At 37.9% G+C, this 19,476-nt stretch overlaps 1 protein-coding gene across 2 annotated transcripts in view; it reads right to left on the bottom strand.

Annotated features, from left to right (window-relative positions):
* Positions 1-19,476, bottom strand: part of cntfr (ciliary neurotrophic factor receptor) — a 333,618-nt gene that overhangs the window by 205,258 nt on the left and 108,884 nt on the right. The window contains exon 3 of one of the 2 annotated variants that reach the window (XM_047373130.1): positions 18,626-18,754. The exons of the other annotated variant lie outside the window; for it this stretch is intronic. The gene's annotated coding sequence lies outside the window, so the exon portion shown is untranslated. The remainder of the gene's footprint in view (positions 1-18,625; positions 18,755-19,476) is intronic. 2 annotated transcript variants of the gene reach the window in all.

Here is a 19,476-nt window from a genome sequence, read left to right as displayed (position 1 = left end):
TTACTTTGTTTTCATGCACCTGTGAATGATGGAAATAGCAACTGAAAGTTTTTATGCACATGAATGTGAGTTTGCATGATCATTTGTGTACTTCAGTGGCTGCTTGTGATTGGCAGCTCATAAGAATTTCATCTGAACAGATATGGAAGAGACTGACAGGGGGTGAAATTTAAATTGCATCCCTTGTCAGAGCATCACAATCCCCATCGTTGGTCATCATTTTCTGATGCTAGTTGGCCCATCTTAACTAAAGTATGTGTGTGCAATTTTGTGTGTTTATGTGTGTTTACCCACATTTAGCACTCGTTGGGTGCAATTATGTGAGCATAACAATGTGTGTATGTGTGTACTGGGAAATTACAGGAGTATTTAGCCCGTCTATCAAAAAACAATACATTTTTGAAATCTGACAACTTCGGATTGCTCACATAATGACAGGCAACAAGTGCTTAGAGCTTCACAAACTCAGTCCAACCCCCCCATCTTCTTTCAACCATCCTTTCCTTCCTAACCCTTCCATTTAGCCCCATTTCACTACTTCCTTATTCCATATTTATTTATTCATTTCTCACTGGAGAGGAAAGGGCTGAATAGGCGTGATTCTTTTGGCTGCTTAATTAAAATATATAATTCATCTGCATTAAATGATTTCGTCTGTGCATTTTTTTTTTTTTTGTCCGATTTGGGAACATTTGCATTTAAATTGAAAAACCAGGAGGGAAATGCACTAGGTAGACTGGTATATGAGTAAAATTAGAAGACACTTTTTTTTCCCTCACTCTCTGTGGCCAAAAAATGGCAAAAACAATTGGTTTGTAGCAGATGGCAGAAGTGGTCAGTTTGTTTATTTGTTACTGAAATATCTCAAACAAACAGAAACTGTCACAAACAAAAACTAAGTAACACTGTAACGAAAGAAAGTGAAACAAGATTTTCACAAATAAGAAAAAAATCTGTGAAGTACCACATGCATGGGGTATGGCACGTGGCGTAGCAATAGCGCATGCAACCCATATGGAGGCTTCAGTCCTCGATACAGCTGTCCCAGGTCCCAGAGTCCTGACCCCGGAGACCAATGCTGCTTCAAAAAAGGCACTGTTGAAAGAAAGCTGTAAATGGTAAATGGACTGAACTTATATAGCGCTCAAAGCACTTTACACTTGAGCCACATTCACCCAATTGAACTCACTAACGCTCACCCATTCATACACCGATACACAGATCAGTAGGCAACTTGAGGTTAAGTGCCTTGCCCAGGGGCACATTGACCTATGGCAGGAGGAAGCTGGAATCGAACCCACAAACCTCTGATTGCAAGACGACTACTCTTCCTACTGAGCCACAGTCGCCTGTAAAAAGCTGTACAAAGTTCCATTTGAACCTTGCCACAAGACATTGGTGGATAGGTCAAACATGTAGAAGAAGGCAGTCTGGTTAGATATGTCCAAAATTTTACCTTTTGAACTACATACAAAATAGTATGCGGAGCAGAAAACTAACACTACACATCATCCTGAACCGACCATCTGCATTGTGAAACATGATGTTGGTAGCATAATGCTGTGGAGATGTCTTACTTTCAGCAGAGACAGGGAAACTGGGTCAAAGTTGATGGGAAGATAGATGGAGCTAAATACAGTGCATTTCTAGAAGCAAACCAGTTAAGAGGTAGGGATGGGCGATTATTGTGTATTGTTTGCTGTTATCAAGGGGAAGTAATGGTCATAACTAATAATATTTCCAAACTATATTTGTCCAGTGAGCATCAATGATTATATATTTGAAAACATGGTTGGACATTTAAATTGTTTGCTGTTTATTGTATATTGGTGTGGCCTCTTTGATACTTGGTTATTTTATTAATAGAGCAGTATTTGTGGGTTTGGGACTGTATACAGTGACAGATGAACTGCCAAAAAGGCTGTTTTTTTTTTATTTTATTTGCTTTTTTACATTTTTATCATTATCACAATAAATGCCAAAACAGTATATACATACAGGGGTTGGACAATGAAACTGAAACACTTGTCATTTTAGTGTGGGAGGTTTCAAGGCTAAATTGGACCAGCCTGATAGCCAGTCTTCATTGATTGCACATTGCACCAGTAAGAGCAGAGTGTGAAGGTTCAATTAGCAGAGTAATAGCACAGTTTTGCTCAAAACATTGAAATGCACACAACATTGTGGGTTCAAAAGAGGACAAATTGTTGGTGCACGTCTTGCTGGCGCATCTGTGACCAAGACAGCAAGTCTTTATGATGTATCAAGAGCCACGGTATCCAGGGTAATGTCAGCATACCACCAAGAAGGACGAACCACATCCAACAGGATTAACTGTGGACGCAAGAGGAAGCTGTCTGAAAGGGATGTTCGGGTGCTAACCCGGATTGTATCCAAAAAACATAAAACCACGGCTGCCCAAATCATGGCAAAATTAAATGTGCACCTCAACTCTCCTGTTTCCACCAGAACTGTCCGTCGGGAGCTCCACAGGGTCATTATACACGGCCGGGCTGCTATAGCCAAAACTTTGGTCACTCATGCCAATGCCAAACGTTGGTTTCAATGGTGCAAGGAACGCAAATCTTGGGCTGTGGACAATGTGAAACATGTATTGTTCTCTGATGAGTCCACCTTTACTGTTTTCCCCACATCCGGGAGAGTTACCATGTGGAGAAGCCCCAAAGAGGTGTACCACCCAGACTGTTGCATGCCCAGAGTGAAGCATGGGGGTGGATCGGTGATGGTTTGGGCTGCCATATCATGGCATTCCCTTGGCCCAATACTTGTGATAGATGGGCGCGTCACTGCCAAGGACTACCGAACCATTCTTGAGGACCATGTGCATCCAATGGTTCAAACAGTGTATCCTGAAGGCGGTGCCGTGTATCAGGATGACAATGCACAAATACACACAGCACACTGGTGAAAGATTGGTTTGATGAACATGAAAGTGAAGTTGAACATCTCCCATGGCCTGCACAGTCTCCAGATCTAACTATTATTCAGCCACTTTGAGGTGTTTTGGAGGAGCAAGTCAGGAAACGTTTTCCTCCACCAGTATCACGTAGTGACCTGGCCACTATCCTGCAAGAAGAATGGCTCAAAATCCCTCTGACCACTGTACAGGACTTGTATATGTCATTCCCAAGACGATTTGACGCTGTATTGGCCACAAAAGGAGGCCCTACACCATACTCATAAATTATTGTGGTCTAAAACCAGGTGTTTCAGTTTCATTGTCCAACCCCTGTATATACAAAATATTAGGTCCATTTCAGAAAGTGAAAAATATGCCTGCCAGTGGCACAGCTACCCTAAACATATAGCCAGAGTTACAATGGAATTATTATGTGTTACAATAGCCTAGTCAAACACCAAACTCAAATAGAGAATGAGTGACTAGGCTTAAAAATTGCTGCAGGTCTGACTAAACTTTAGCTGTTTTGCAAAGGAGAATGGGAGAAACGTTCAGGATGTAAAAGTGCTAAGGTGGTAAAAACTTGCAAATGTAATTGCAAAGAATGTGGGATGCGTGCCACACTTTTCAGATTTTAATTTGGAAGAGATCTAAAAAAACAATAATTTTCTTTCCACTTAATAATCAGGTGTTACTTTACATTGTCTAACGCATAAAATGCATTAATAGTTTGTGGTTATAACATGAAAAAAGTTCAATGGGTATGAATGCGTTTGCTCTTACCTACGGTATTTACTAGCATGTCCATGTTTATGATAATACTTAAACACATTCGTAAAATTGTATCCTCTAAGGACATATTGCACAATAACAAACAGTAAGCTGACAGAAATGGGATAACCAATGTTTCTTCTGTTAAAAAAAGACCAATCCATTGGGTAATGAACAAACCCTTTGGTTTCTAGCAAAAGTAGCAAGTTGAGCCTTCAGGATCATCCACCATTGCTTTCAAAGGAGCAAGAAGAGACAACTATTGCTGACTCTGATTATTGTCTGCCGGCTAACTGAAGGAAACTGCATGTGAGGGGTTTTGTCTCAAAGTAAGACATCTATCATCTGGGAGAATGTCCCCTGTTCCGCCGACAACATAAAATCATAACAAATGATTTGGCTCTTAAGGTACCTTTTTTATTAAGTAATGCGCTGGATTGAGATTTATGGATTGCACAGGCAATTACTAAAAATGTGACGCTGAGAGACCGGGGTGCATTATCCAGCTGGGTCCTAGCCGGAGGAGGTTGGTTGTTTAGCCAAAACCATTTTGCCTGGTACCACAAAGAATGATGAAAGTCTATAAAATCACACCTTACTCTCCGCCTGTTTTATGTAATAAATCACTGTAACACTATTCTCCATCTGTCGGAATGGGTTGTGAAAAGAGAGAGGAAACACTGCATGGTGTGTGTGTGTGTTTGTGTGTGTGATGGGGAGTGTACAATAAAACAGCCACAACATGGGTTTGTTTGGGAACTGAGAAGACAAGTTTCTTGGAAACATTGTTTCCCAGCAAAGTCAGGGAGTTACAATGAAGTCTTATATGAATGTCATTTACTTAAGAAACCAAGTCTGGGACAAGGCGAAAGGGTAAAGGTCTTCACATTCTTTCGGGGGGAAAGCTGTCATTTTTTATTGAGTAAAATGGTAGAAAGCTTGGACCTCCTATCTACAAGTGGCAGTTATAGTTTAAAAAAAATTGCTGCATTGAAAAAGGACACCTGTTCTTTAAAGAGCTCCATGTAGTAACTAAAAACCTTATCCTTAAACACATTTGTCCTTCCTTTAGGCAAGGAAAAGACAGTGTCCTCAGTTATAAGTAGTATCAGATTTTCTCTTTTATGTCAAGTTTTCATTTGACATTGCAAATATAATGCATGCCAAAAATCGAAGGACAGGTACTATCGTTTGTATAAAACTTTTGACATAACAGAATATCTGTTTTTTCTATTACAGCTCCCTCTAAGCATATTGGTTCCCTCAATGATGAGTACATAGTCACAAAATAAATTAATTCACAATAGCTGGGTTATGGTTTGGTTTTCATTTGTATTTGTGTTTTCAATATTTCCTTTTGGTTTGTGTTCTATAGTTTTTGTGATATTTAGTTTATTTCTGTGTGTTCTTTATTGTTTTTATGGTTTTGCAATATTAGTTCATTCCTTTGTGTTTTGTTTCTGAGTTTATTCTAGTGAAAAATTATTTGTACATTTTTAATTATTTCTGTTAGATCGCTGTTAGACATTTCCCCATGGTTTAATAGTTTCTTTGGGCCTGATCCTCCAAGATCCCAAATAGCGGGTGCTAATTTGCATGTACTATAAATACATTGCATGTGCAATAAGTGGGCGTGTTGCGTGCAATTTTCAAAGATCACAATATATAACAGTTGTAAAACAGGTGCAGACTGCCCTATTTCATTGAGGAAATTGCGTGTACTACTGGCTGGAACAAGAGGAAAGGCAAACAGATCCTATGCAGGGATTGTTACACTGCATCATTATGAATGATCCATTTGGTGATTTTTTCCTTCTGTTCCGTTCTTGCGACGTAACTCGCAACAAATTGGCAAATTAATATTAACATTATAAAAGACAAATATGTCTGTTAATTAATTTGTCTCCTTGATCTTTTAATTCTTTTCGGTGACTCACCAGGTTCTGTTGTTTTTTTAGAGTATATGTTAGAAGAGTTCGGAGTTTATCATAAACAGCCACGATATTTAAGTCTGAACGTAATATTAGCAACATAAAAAAAGATTGTTGGAGTTGGCAATCGGTATATTATAGCTTTGCTAATTTTAAAAGAGTGTAACGTAATTGTCCTGCTTAAAAGTTAAATCAAACATTTATGTTTGAAAAAAAAAAGTTATTTTCCTATGATTTTACTAAATTTGTTTTGTTTGTTTTGCCAAGATTTTAACAATATACGTGTTTGATATTGCAAATAGTTTTTTGGTGACACAAAATCAATTTTTAACTGCCTAAACCAAACCCTCCACTGGCATGTGTTCACTTTTAAACAGCATAATCAAATTGATCCAGCTCCGATTGCTCTGCAATGACATAACGTTACTGTCAATAATGGAATGTGTTTTTAGTGACACGGTTAAAGCATATACTGTGTTTGTCACCACATGGATTAGCTGCCTTATGATGGTGATTTTTCACCTGCTAAGGAGTGATTTTAGCATCCAGTTCGCAAATGAATGATTTAATCTGCCTTATAATGTCTTTAGTTCTTTCCTATTATTATCAGTATCAAAGCACAGTTGGTCTTTTGCATGATGTGCGATTACAGGCTGTGCACGCTTGATCAATTATGTGCATATTGTGCCATGATCAGGTTTGCGCGCGTTCAGCAGATGATCACTGACAGCGATGTTGCCTCCTTCTGACCAAAGTGACAGCAGACATTTTTGTGTCCCAGTTAACATCTGCATGTCAAACGTGTTAAATCCACACGCAAAAATTGTGCCAGCAAACCATTTCAGGCTTTGAAAATCGCACTGCGAGTGGTAAAGGACGACATTTGCATATTCTCCTCCCATGAATTTTCACGTTTGGGTCATTATCATATATTATATATATTTATGAAGGCAGACATGCTAAAACGTTTGTGCCCGCAGTTCCACTGATTTTGCACACGCAATCTGATTAACACCTCGTTTATAGATCAGCTTTGCTGATGCAGTTTGCGTGCGGTTTTGTACACGCAAACCTTTTAAATATCAGGCCCTTTGTGTCTTAATTATTGTGATGTTTCATTATCTTGTGTTTTGTTCTTTTGTGTTTTGTGAAGCACTTTGTGATTGTGTCTGTGAAAGTTACTATACAAATACAATTTTACTTACTTCTTTCTTTGTGTCTTAGTTCAACTTCCTTTGTTATTTGGTCTCCCTCTCTAAGTTTACCTGCTTCCATTCTGTCCCAGGTGCTCCACATGATCTCCGGATTAACTCACCTGCTTTCGATGTCATTCTCCACGTCATTCTTCACTTGATTGTTCCATTACCATGCCTTTTATTATCCATTTGCCCGCCTGTTCCTCTATTGCTCCAGTAATCCTGCATGTTTTTCTGCCCGTGCTTGTTCTGTTCTCTTTGTGCTCCCCTTTAAGATTGTTTTGCTTTTTCTTTGATAATACATTATCATGATTTTCATTGCCACATTCTTATCTGCAAACACACATGACACTAGTAGCATAATCTTACACCATTAATTTGAGGTAATTTAATTATTCATATAAATCGTTTATCCCATCATTAGTTTATCTCTTATCATAGTTCAGGTTACAGGATGAGATGTCTAGAAGGAAAACCCAGACATTGATATCCTCAGTAGTACTCTCCAGCTCTCCTTCCAGCTTTTAAACCTTTATTTTCCAGCTCACCCCAAGGTATTCCAAAAGCAGATGAAACAGATAACTCTTCCAATAAATTCTGGATCTACCCTGGGGTCTCTTCCCAGTGGGACATGTCCAGTAAACCTCCAAAGGACGGACCCGGGGAGACATTCTGATGAGATAACAGAACCACCTCATCCAACTTCTTTTGAGTTTGTAAACAGGTATTATTTTTACATCATCTGTTTTATAGTTTATGACACTTTTCTCTAAATACTTCGTATAACCCCTCCTTTCGCCAATAAAATAGCACTTCATCTTCTTCTGCAACATCTAATAAGATTGGTGCCAATGGGGACATGGGCTTTTCCCTGTTGCACAATTTCTCTAATTTGTCCACAGTCCTGAGTCCTCACCTATGCACTGCTTTTTACAACTTTACCCACAACTTTTCAAAAGGATTTATTGGGACCAGAATATAAGGGACCAGGGAAGAAGGGCGATTTTGTGTCTAGTGAATCATTTCGCTGTTGATTCTTTATCCTGGTGAAAGACCCAATGATGATCTGGCAAAAGCTAAGAGGTTTTTGTTTAAGATGTCCTGTTTTTTTGTACAGAGTTCATGAAGCAATCTACTCTCCCTATGTTGTCATGCAGTCAAAATCTAATGAGTGAGTTCTGAGGATCACCCCTACCATCCACTTCACTTTGAATAGTGGTAAGATCAATTTAGCCTCTTACAGTATTTAGCCTTGGTTGTCAAAGTTTAATTTGTCTTAAACTTATAATTGTTAGACTGAATATAGATGTCCACAAGTTTATACCAGCAGCTATTGTCTTGTGGTCATTTGGTTATCAAAAGAAAGGTTGTGATTTGTTAATTAAAACTTTAGACACTGTTGAACTTTTAAACAGGACATTGTCCAGTTAGAATTATTTAGTTGGAATTGTTTAGGGTGCCAATAACTGTGCAACCTATTGCTTTGTTGGAAACAGTTGTGTCTTAACATATTTTTTCCCCATTAATGGATTTGTCACTGTAAGATTGTTGCAAATAACTCTGAATGGTGCTCCAATTATGAATTACAACATGTGGTTCATGCTAATTTATTTATATATATTTATATATATTTATATATATCATGATGATCTCAAATTTGATTCCAGAAATTGGTAAGAATTCAAAAGATGAAAAATGAAAAATAAAAATGTCTTGTATTAATGTTAAAAAATTAGAACAGTGTTGTTGTTTTTTTGTACTTTCCCAGCTGCAAAAACATTTATCCAATCTTTAAGAGTGATGTAACTAAGTGACAGGTGTTTATCCACACAGGTCTCCAACATTATTTAGTTGAAATGTTAATGAGTTTACTCTGCCTGTGACCCAGATGGCAATAACACCAGAAAAATAAGCATGCATGACACTCACATCCATCAATAACTTTCCAGGGCAACACACATTTATACAAAAAAACATAACTAATCACACATAAGTTGCGGCAACTGTAACCTTTAATGTCAAGCTCTGCATCCAGTATTGCAGCTTCCTCATTCCCCTAATGCTTTGGTGTGCTCAGTAATTCTCCCATCAATCACAACGTGTTGCGACAGATTAACTACAAGCACCAAGGAGAAGGGGGCGGGTGGGGGGCCCGAGCCTGATAGTATGTCTGCAGGCATTTTGGGAACAGCGCACACTGGCATTTAGCCCTGTGTGTTGATAGCTGGACGGCCATGACCTTTTTCATTGTCATGCTGGCTATAATTGTCCACTAAAGACAACGTCAGACGCATCTCAAGAGGTAGCAGAGGTTGAGCACCTCAATATACACACTTACAAGCAAGTAGACAAGCATGCTAATCATTGTACCTCTTGTGCCTAACGTTTTTTTTTGGTGGGTTTTGGGTGATAAATTTAGCCATTGATCACATGTGACTGCTTTCAGCTGGTTGAGATTAAGAGCACTTGAACATGTCGGTCACTGTGTATCATGTACAGGGGTTGGACAATGAAACTGAAACACCTGTCATTTTAATGTGGGAGGTTTCATGGCTAAATTGGACCAGCCTGGTAGCCAGTCTTCATTGATTGCACATTGCACCAGTAAGAGCAGAGTGTGAAGGTTCAATTAGCAGGGTAAGAGCACAGTTTTGCTCAAAATATTGAAATGCACACAACATTATGGGTGACATACCAGAGTTCAAAAGAGGACAAATTGTTGGTACACGTCTTGCTGGCGCATCTGTGACCAAGACAGCAAGTCTTTGTGATGTATCAAGAGCCAGGGTAATGTCAGCATACCACCAAGAAGGACGAACCACATCCAACAGGATTAACTGTGGATGCAAGAGGAAGCTGTCTGAAAGGGATGTTCGGGTGCTAACCCGGATTGTATCCAAAAAACATAAAACCACGGCTGCCCAAGTCACGGCAGAATTAAATGTGCACCTCAACTCTCCTGTTTCTATCAGAACTGTCCATAGGGAGCTCCGCAGGGTCAATATACACGGCCAGGCTGCTATAGCCAAACCTTTGGTCACTCATGCCAATGCCAAACGTCGGTTTCAATTGTGCAAGGAGCACAAATCTTGGGCTGTGGACAATGTGAAACATGTATTGTACTCTGATGAGTCCACCTTTACTGTTTTCCCCACATCCGGGAGAGTTATGGTGTGGAGAAGCCCCAAAGAAGTGTACCACCCAGACTGTTGCATGCCCAGAGTGAAGTATGGGGGTGGATCAGTGATGGTTTGGGCTGCCATATCATGGCATTCCCTTGGCCCAATACTTTTGCTAGATGGGCGCGTCACTCCCAAGGACTACCAAACCATTCTTGAGGACCATGTGCATCCAATGGTTCAAACATTGTATCCTGAAGGCAGTGCCGTGTATCAGGATGACAATGCACCAATACACACAGCAAGATGGTGAAAGATTGGTTTGATGAACATGAAAGTGAAGTTGAACATCTCCCATGGCCTGCACAGTCACCAGATCTAAATATTATTGAGCCACTTTGGGGTGTTTTGGAGGAGCGAGTCAGGAAACGTTTTCCTCCACCAGTATCACGTAGTGACCTGGCCACTATCCTGCAAGAAGAATGGCTTAAAATCCCTCTGACCACTGTGCAGGACTTGTATATGTCATTCCCAAGACGAATTGATGCTGTATTGGCTGCAAAAGGAGGCCCTACACCATACTAATAAATGATTGTGGTCTAAAACCAGGTGTTTCAGTTTCATTGTCCAACACCTGTACATTATCATAGAATAGCAGTGCTACTGCTGGAGGCCCCACATCACATTGCTGAAATGATGCAAGCCTGATGAGCCAGGGTTATGTGATGATCCTGGATGGTTGCAGTCTCTTTAAAAAAGTTATTAAAAATTGAAGTGTTATATAAATTAGACTTAATCCTTAACAGAATGTTCCACTAGGATTCACCTTGCTTGATATGCACACAAATCTCTGACACTTTTGTATGACCCATTTTGCAGGGATTCTCAGCTTTAAAAGTTACTATAAATGTGTGTGAGGTGTGTTTTTGTCTACACCCAGCCATCTGGACCTCCTTGTGTGTGTGGAAGCAGATTTAGGTGGTTAGAAGCTCTGGAATAACACACTGTTACCTCCAGCCCTCTCACCTCTGAACTCTATAAGTGCATCAAAGCAAAGAAAACAGAGTACTTTGTGTGTGTGTAAGTGTATGTGTAAATGAGTGTGTGTGTGTATCAGCATTCTTAAGTCCTACAAGGCTTTGAATGATGGGTGTAGACTCCCCCCTTTGTGAACAGCAAACCTCCAGGAGCTGCACAGCATGTGTGTGTTTGTGTGTGTGACGGGGAAAAGTGTGTGATGTACAGGCTGTGATGTAGGCTGTGATGTGGAGGCTGAACAGAGGTGTTTTTACTGGGAGTTAATCAGAACCAGAGCTCAGGACTTGCCTACTGTGGGTCAAACCCTCACAGTCACTGCTCCACCTTTTTTCCACAAATTCAAGAGCATGATCTGTGTCTTACTGTATCACTTTAATTGTTGTACATAATGTATACTGAATGAACAGTATATGTTATTAAATGTATTATCTGTTGTTTTGTACCACTTTTTATAATTAGGTAAATATGGTTGAGATTATTAATAGATTTATTCACCAGTTCATTTGTTTTGTTGTTTCTGAAAAAATAGTTTTATGTAATGAAAGATTATTGTTATTAATTCTCATTTCTGTAAAAAGAACTGTGTTGTAAAACAAATGTAATAATACAACATAAAGTCTGTCCATCCCTCCATCACCTATACCTGCTTATCTTTGCAAGATTACATGGGGGCTGAGGCCTATCTCCAGCGATCATTGGGTGAGAAGTGGGCAACAACATGGACAGGAACGCCATTCTATCCCATTGCAAAACATTAAGTCAATCTCAAAATTGCATCAATTTATAGCAAGTAAGTAAGTAAAGTGTATTTAATAAATGCTTTTTAGAGAGAAGGCAGCCACAAAGCACTGTACATAAAGCATATCAAATAAATGTTACAATAAAGTCCCATAACATCCAAAGAAAAAGACAAAATACATATAACAAAAAAACGGCAGTCAAAGATGCAAGTAAATAAGATTATTAACAAAAAGAAAATGTTGAACATTTAAACTTTAAAAATATTTCAAGTGCCAAACAAATATAGTGGTAGACCATTACACAACCCTGGTGTCAATGATTGAAAAGTTATGTTCTACTTGGTTTTTAGAAAACTAACAAATTCTGAGCCTCTGAGCAAAAAATAAAACATGCAGCAGCATATTTGGTGATAAGCTGTTTAGTGACCTGTATGCTAATGTAATAAATTAAAACCTAATTATCTAATTGATTGGAAGCCAACTTAAAGAGTACAAAATGGGTTTGATGCGAGCTCCCTCGCTGGGATATCTCAATAAACTGGCCACAGCATGTGTATAGTTTGTAACAAACATATAGATTTTTTTTTCTTCCAGTTCAGCTGAAGAGATCATATGTCACAGTTTAGAAATGGTTCTTAAAAGAAAGAAACAGGAACGAGACAAAGATTTTACATGAGTCCAAGCCCAGAGAAGAATCAACCATTACACCAAGTTTTTGATTAGCAGATTAGGAGTTGGACAAAAAGAAGCAAGACTGATTTTTGTATATAGTTCAGGAGCAGCTGCAAGGAATTAGATAACTTTTCAAGTTCCGTCCAAAAATTTCCAACAACATTGGATTTAAAATACTCATATCTAAAATTAAAAATGTGCATTTTTTTATGGTTTACACAACTTGACAAGCATAAATAAATGAAGGAAATTATATCCAGGTTGAAAGAGGACAGTCATACTTTATGCTTCAAGTTTAGTAATTTCTGCTGCTTTGGTTAAATTTGATGCACATCTTGACTGTAATTGAATCTTAACAGAAAAAAATGCTATTCTGTTTGTTAAGTCAGAAATATAAATACATATTTAATGTACATGTAGTAGTACGCTGCATTTACATTTACTTACTAAAAAATAGACACTACAATAATGACTATTATTGGAGATTTATATATAAGTTAACCTTAAAAAAGCAGATAAATAAAAAGAACAAACGATAGAGCTAAACTTTATATATTTAGTAGTTTATCATCAGTATTACATCTCAGTTTATTCATTCAAACCAACAGAGAATCAGAAAGCCATCAATCATTTACAAGCCAAGTTCAAGCATTCCTTATGGCCAGTATGATGAAGGGTTCTTCTATTCCAAAACCTAGTCAAAGTTATTTAGGGAATAATTGCCTGCTCCACTGACCCGAATGCAGTCCAGCCTTGAATAGACAGTTCTCCCTTCAATTCTTAAAGAAAATGCAACATATTCTATGTATTTAATAAGATACTGTAAGTGTTTAATATTTAGCATCAGTTGCAACATTGGAATATGTATATGCACCTCTAGTTTAGTTTGAACACATGAGGTGAATTGTTAGTAAGAACTATGTTAAATCAACATTTTCAAAAAGATATCCTTATTAAGAATAAAAAGGAAAATTTTGATAAAAATTAAAGATGAAGACACATTTTCTTGCTGACTGACTCCAATGGTGTGTGCTAAAAATGTGTGTGTGTGTGTGTGTGTGTGTGTGTGTTTACTCGACATGTTTGCCAAGTTGCCTCAGTAAACATAGCAGATACAGTTCCAACACAGATCAGGCTTGAATACAACCATGAACACATCAACAAAACCATCCACACATAAATGCTATCTGTTCAACTGTCCACTGAATTTCTACCACCAGAAGCTATTTGTGGAGTTCACTCCTACAGTTTGGCCTGGATGGAGGTCCAATTATCAGTTGGGTGGCCTTCCACAGTTGGGTGGCACACTAACACATACAGCCCACACACGTTATATGTAAAAAATGTGCACTCAAAAGACAGGCTCATTAAAATAATACATTTGGTTGTGCAAACATGTCCAAACATATGTGCAAAACTTGAATAAGCTTTAATTTTTATATCTTTTTATTATTATTTATTCAGCAAATTAAAATTAAACATAAACCACAATTCATTGTCCTCCTAATATAAAGGTAGACCACCATGCAAGGCCGAATGTGTGAAATTGGTGAATACACTTTAACAAAAAAAAAACAAAAAAAAAAAACTTTTAATTAATTTGGTCATAACTTTATGCTAAATAAAAGGCAGTACAGAACTAAACAACACCCAATGTTCAATTCAGTTTATATTTACAAAATGAATACGCTATGAAATGTTAACCATTCACTCACCTGGTTTGACACTGTTTGAACTCTAGGTGGGGCTTGATAAGAATAGTTGTACATGGTGGCACATTTAGGCCATTTATTAAAATCTGTTTAATAAATGCAAAAGGTGTATAGCAAAGTAGACAAAAATGATGCATTACATCAAGATCAAACACACTGAATAAACAACAATTGGCTACAATTGTATGTAAATTAAAAAGAGCCCTGCTCATGAAGTATCTAAAATATATGTTGACATTGTGGTACAGCAGGAAAGAAAAAAGCCAGATTTCTGTATCTAGGGCTAACTATAAACTATCTAGACACTGTTGACTCTTCCCCAATATTTTTGACCATTCACACAAGCTGTACGTTCTCAGAGACATGCAAAAAACTCACATTCTCCACACAGAAATGCCCCTGCCAAGATTTTAACTGGAAAACCTTGTTGTGAGAAACCACTTCTCGCACTGTGTAAGATGTGCATCTCACCAACAGTTAATCCTATTCCAATATACCTGTAGGCTATTATATTTGCAACTGTCTACCAATTATTTTCAATGAGTATTCTGTATTTATAAAATAAACAAAGTTCCTTGGTAATTACGTGAAGGACAGTGTATGTATCTAACACTGTCTCTGGTAAATGTAGATTTAGGCACCAAAATGAAACCTTAATTTTAAAGTGGGAGCAGTAAATTTGATTTGATGGCCAAGAACCTCAGCCACCAGATAAACATGCCTACTATACTGAAGCATTCACTAAAGTACAGTTGCTTTCTGTTGCTTTTCTGTGAATAAATACAGTTCATGGCTAAAATAGTAGCATAAGTGTTCAAGGGCAAGCCTTATGCCATCGTTACCTTACTTGCTCGCTTCACTTACTTATGAAAACGCGTAACAGTCAAAAATGCTGTACTCATATAACATTTTTATTAGAAATGCCATTATGATATTGCACCTAGGTCTCTGTGTAAAGCACTGAAATGTAAAAGTAGGGTAATGGGATGGAAATGGTGTTGTTATCAGAATCAGAATCAGCTTTATTGCCAAGTTCGTGCATACAAACAAGGAATTTGACTCCAGTACACTTTGCTCTTTTGTTCTGTTTTTGCATTACAGAATATACAAATTTACAATTTACAATATACAATATACAATGTACAATGCAATATTCTGCATTACAGAATATAAAAATTTACAATTTACAATGTACAATATACACATATCTAGTAAGAAAGGTGCATTTGCAACATCTGTATGCTGTTGTTCTGTACTCTATTGAATGTTCATCAGAGAAACAGCCTGGGGGAAGAAACTGTCTGTGTGGTGGCTGGTTTTAGTAAACAGTGCTCTGTAGTGGCGGCCTGAAGGTAAAACTCTAAACAGTTTATGTGCAGGGTGTGTGGGGTCTGCAGAGATTTTGGCAGCTCTTTTCTTGACCCTAGACCTGTATAAGTCTTGGATAGAGGGAAGGTCAGCTCTGATTATTCTCTCTGCAGTCCTGATTATTCGTTGCAGTCTGGACCTGTCCTGTTTTGTGGATGAGCCAAACCACACTGAGATGGATGAAGACAGGACAGATTGAATGATGGCAGTGTAGAAGATGACCAGCAGCTCCTGTGGAAGGTTGAACTTCTTGAGTTGCCTCAGGAAGTACAGTCTCTGCTGGGACTTCTTTCGAACAGTGTCTATGTGTGAAGACCATCTCAGGTCCTCAGAGATGGTGGTTCCTAAGAACCTGAAGTGGTCCACGGCCGATACAGTGTTGTTGAGGATGGTGAGGGGGGTGTATGGGGGTGGTGTTCTCCACCTCCATACACCACCCCCATTTATCAAGCTAAACAAGAATTTAGGAATGTTTTATATTGTAAAAAAAGGAATATGTGTAAAAACAGAGCATGATATCAAGTCTTGTAAATGGAAACCTTCTGAATTATGAGGAAATTACATTACATCCCAACTGCATGCTTAGTCACCCTGAAACGAGTCACCTACTGCTCAACACTACTATTCTGGAGATCCACACTTAGTCATCGGTGACTTAACACAGATGTCATCATCTGAGCTCACCTTGAGTCTGAATGTGTTAGTACACCTGTGTGTGTGTGTTTTCACTGAGAACTCGCAAGAGAGCGAGGCTCATTCATTATCTCGGTCAACTCCCTCTGTTCCTCGCCAGCCCTTAAGGCACATATTCTGACAGCCACTCTCTCTTACTCTGTCTTTCTCTGTGAAGCTATAATTTAACATTTAAACTGGGGCTTTGTGTCTCGTTTAATTGACATCTCATTCCACATTTTCTCTTTTTACCTTCTGCCCCTGTCTTTCATCATCTCCAGGTTTTCGGTGAGATTCCTTATTCCTCTCTTATGCAGTTATCCTTTTGCCACACACAATTCCGTTAACTATTCAGATCTTTTCCTCTTTAATGACTTATTCTGTTCTCCCTTTCAACCTCTGGTAAATGCTGATGACAGCATGCAGCCCCCTCCACAGTTATTGACACCGGTGGGAAAAATGTATGAAAAGCCTCAAACTAAATGGGTATTTTATGGCAGTATCATAACATTACACTAAAAGTTTTAGAACAAAATCAGTTTACAATAATTATAATACATGTTATTTAAAGCACCTTTCTAGACACCCTAGGACTCTGTACAAACAAGAAATTAGAGAGATAGTTTGGGTAAATGTATTTGACTCAGGAAAAAAAAATCCACATTAGAAAACAGTTTTTTACAAAATCATAATGATCATTAATAATACATGTAACATTTTGTGATTGATTTTGTGACTTGTTAAAGATAATCAGAAAGACTATAATTTTAAAATTAGTAATCCATCACCTTGTATTTTCTTGTGATATAAGTATGATCATAGAGGTCCACTTGTGTAAGCCGGTATTAGGCCAGACAAATATCTACGTTTATCATCATTTATCAGGATGATAATGGAGGTAAAAAAAAACAACACTCACTATTAGAGAACTACACCAGAAAGGGCCATCACCAAGTCTCCAAAATGTTGACTGGAACTTTAATTGGAACTGTGTGCTTTGGTCAGATGAGAATAAGATTGGCTTGTTTTAACAAACTCCAGGTGGCCATAACACAGAAATATTCACCAGGGACAAAATCAACTTCATTTCACAGCCTTCTCAGTTCCCATACATAAATCCTGTATAGAAAATGTGTGGGAGGAGCTAAATAAACAAGAGCATAAGAGATGAGTCAGGACTCTGGACAATGTAGAGAGATTGTGCAAAGAGGAATTCTTTGTTTTTGCCAATTAGGTTGATCAAAGTATTAGGAGCAGAGTTGCCAATAATTGTGTAGTGAAAAAAAAACAAAAAAAACCTAATTATTATATATCAACATTGGAGTTTTTCCCTGACTGCATAAATTTACTGAAATTTAAGGTTGGGTTTTTGTCAACGTTTAAGTGTGAGAATATACTACTGCAATAAAATGTAAATAAATTTAAAGGCTTTTTACATATCTTTATCAGCGGTGAGGGTGCTGTTTGACATAATACTAGTGGTTAACTTGGGATGTAAATATCTATTAATGCATAAACGAATAATGTACATTGGGCTGTACAGTGGTGCTCATTTATACAATTGCCTTAGAGTTTTTGATTTTTGGAGCAGAAGTACGATTAAGGTTACAGATCCTACTTTGATGTCAAATACTTCGACTATTTAAAGTAAGTACTAAGCTATTTGTAAAGATTTCTTTTTACTGTCAACTTTTTTCAATGCTTTTGTGCTCAGTTCTTTAGCTCCAGAGGTTGCAAAATTAAAAATTAATTTTCTGAAATTATAATACCTTAAACAGCAGTATATCAACTTAGACCCTTAAAAACATAAATCAGCAACAGCCCCTTCATCTTTTACGTCTAAGTGCACTTGACCAAGGCATTGAACCCAAGTATGCTCCTGTGTAGCTGCCCTGTGGCTAACAACAGTGAACTGTATACTTAATGTGGCTCCTAGTTATTAACAGGCATAGCTGCATAAATGTGACTCAAAGCATTGGAGAGTGAAACATTCGAGCTAAATCTAAATGACCTGAATAAATAAAGGTTGAAATACATACTTTAATTTCCCAATGCCTGAAGAGGTTTCAGCATAATCACCTGAATTCTTATTACGCTGTTTAAATTGTCAGTTACCCACACAGGCTATGGTTAGGGGAAGTATCAAATTGTATTTATTCATTGTGGCTGCTTGGAAAGTCGCTGGGTTATTCACAATAAGGTTGTTTTCACCCAGTTCATTATTCGTACAATAAACAGAAGAGCTGAAAAAATACAAAACAGTAAGAGTAAAGGGCAACAAGTTATTAACAACAGGGAGATGTTACATCGCAACAATGATGCACAGAGTATGTTACAGCAGGTAACTATACGAGTGTGGACATCACCTGAGACTGTATTGCTTTAAACACTTGACTCATGAAGGTCTTGACAGAACTATTAGCATTCTCCTCTCGCTTGCATTCGTTCCAACACACTTGCACACAGACACAGTGATACGCCCTTACCACTTTGCCTCCTGCTCTTTCATAGTTTATTAGCGAGGCAATCTGTTACCCAGATTTGGCCAAGCGTCAGCAGGGCTCGGTCCGTTTGTGCACATCCTGCGTCCACCCTTGCTGCATCTAAATGACCTGCTGTGGGGAAATATCCCATCAGGGTTGCTGCCACACTTCTCACTGCAATATAAATCTTCAACTGTTGAGAGGGGTAAGGAAGAAATGGCAAACAAAATGGTAGCAAATATACAAGAAAAATGAGGATAAAGATAGAGTTGGACAACAAGAAGATGAAGAAACAAAAACATGACCACCTAAGAAGAGTGTGAAAAATTGCTAAGACAGCTTGAGCAAGAAGTGAGGTCAGTAGTCCCAAAATACCAGGACATAGCGGATAACGTATTTACTTTTAAAATCTATCTCACTGCCTTTTCATTGATATAGATTTCAAGTCGGGTGATCCTGAACCAGCTTGTTTGAGGACATTGTGTGGTGCATTGACTACCTTTTCTCACCTTGATCTTTTTGCCATTTTTACTCTGCATATATGTAAACCAGGCATGGGGTGGTAGATCCTGTAACATATTATTTACTATAGTTACAATAATATTATCTATGCTATATATTTATTGTTGTGTGGATGTTGATAAACAGACCTAACCATATTTATACTATTGTCACAATTTTGCCTTAAACATCAAATATCCAGTGGGTTATATGATGACCAGTAAATGCCTGTTGAAGCATATTTTACACGTCCCAAGGTTCATATTAAAACCACTTTATTATGCCTAATTTTTCTAATTTGCATACTGGAAACCTACATTTATATCTATTGTAGGCCTATGTGTATTATATGT

Source organism: Girardinichthys multiradiatus, chromosome 8, assembly GCF_021462225.1.
Source record: "Girardinichthys multiradiatus isolate DD_20200921_A chromosome 8, DD_fGirMul_XY1, whole genome shotgun sequence".
Taxonomy (NCBI): domain Eukaryota; kingdom Metazoa; phylum Chordata; class Actinopteri; order Cyprinodontiformes; family Goodeidae; genus Girardinichthys; species Girardinichthys multiradiatus.
This window is presented reverse-complemented; position numbering and strand designations above follow the sequence as displayed.